The sequence below is a fragment of the Aplysia californica genome, unplaced genomic scaffold (genome assembly GCF_000002075.1).
Source record: "Aplysia californica isolate F4 #8 unplaced genomic scaffold, AplCal3.0 scaffold00691, whole genome shotgun sequence".
Classification (NCBI taxonomy): domain Eukaryota; kingdom Metazoa; phylum Mollusca; class Gastropoda; order Aplysiida; family Aplysiidae; genus Aplysia; species Aplysia californica.
In genome coordinates this window covers 294,018-295,247 of record NW_004797961.1, presented here as the reverse complement: position 1 = coordinate 295,247, position 1,230 = coordinate 294,018, and the positions used below count along the sequence as shown (strand labels likewise).

The 1,230-nt window shown below is 41.5% G+C and overlaps 1 protein-coding gene across 1 annotated transcript in view; it reads right to left on the bottom strand.

The window, feature by feature from the left end:
- LOC101864178 (coiled-coil domain-containing protein 166) overlaps positions 1 to 1,230 on the bottom strand; it is a 9,003-nt gene that overhangs the window by 1,947 nt on the left and 5,826 nt on the right. The gene's annotated exons all lie outside the window — the stretch shown is intronic.

The following is a 1,230-nucleotide window of genomic DNA, read 5'->3' as shown; positions in this document are numbered from 1 at the left end:
CCGAAAAACACCAACGAGACCGGTGTGAATGAACTTTGTTGACCCCGACAACCGACGGTCCCCGACACACGCGCTACTCACACGTACGAGGTCATGTCACGAAATGCAAATGAGCGTTTGAAACTAGGCCGATTTTAGTTGAAATAACGTACGTGAGTCAACTACTAGATCTAGATTCGGCATAGATGCTTTAGAAAATAGCGTTCCAAGTTCCCGCAGATAAAAAGTCCAATCGGTATTTCCAAACAAAAGAGATTGCAGAACTTTTTATATTTTTTTCTAGGAATCGGACACAACAGACGCAACAACAAAAAATCAGGATACCGGCGATCGAAATCGGGATGTTTGAGATTTGGGGCAAAAAATCGGGATATCCCGATTAAATCGGGATGAGTGGCAGGTCTATATATTACGATGTAGAAGGTAATCATCATCATCACTATCATCATTATCATCATCATCATCACCCTGGTAATTGGATATAGGCCACCAAGAAGGGCTCTCCGTCTGTCTCTGTTCTGGGTGACCCTCTCTACCTCCAGCCAGCTGTGCCCCATATGCCTGAGATCTACCGCCAGATCTTGTTCCCAGGTGGGTCTTGGCCTTCCTCTCATCCTCCTCCTTTGGAGATTCTATCTTGAGAAGGTAATCCCAGCAGTGAAAACATTTATATATGTCAATCCACATGTGTCCTATCTGTGAGACGAGAAATCTGGCTACATTTATTTATGCCAATCCACATGTGTCCTATCTGTGAGACGAGAAATCTGGCTACATTTATTTATGCCAATCCACATGTGTCCTATCTGTGAGACGAGAAATCTGGCTACGTCTATTTTTTAAAATATAGTAGAGGGTCTTATGGCGCATCAGGCGTAAAAAGGAAAAACAAAAATAAATGAAAAACAAAATCTGTTTACCTTATTGGCTTTCTTCTCCAAAGACTGAATCCTGAAGTCGGAGTCGTGCTGGTATTCCTTTTTCTCTCGTAGAAAGTCTGATTTCATCTGTTGGATACGTTCAGTATGGTGGGCCCTCATCTGCATGACTTGTCGCTCAAGGTCTCGGATCTTGCTCAGCTGGTCTGTTTGTAAATCCTGTGATTCAAAAAAATCTTATGATTGGCAATGTTTGTATGTATGTCCATAAAATACAATACTGCAGTGAATCATCAGCTGGTCTTCAATTTCTATAAATCATGAGAGAAAGCATTTATTTTTTTAAAACTCA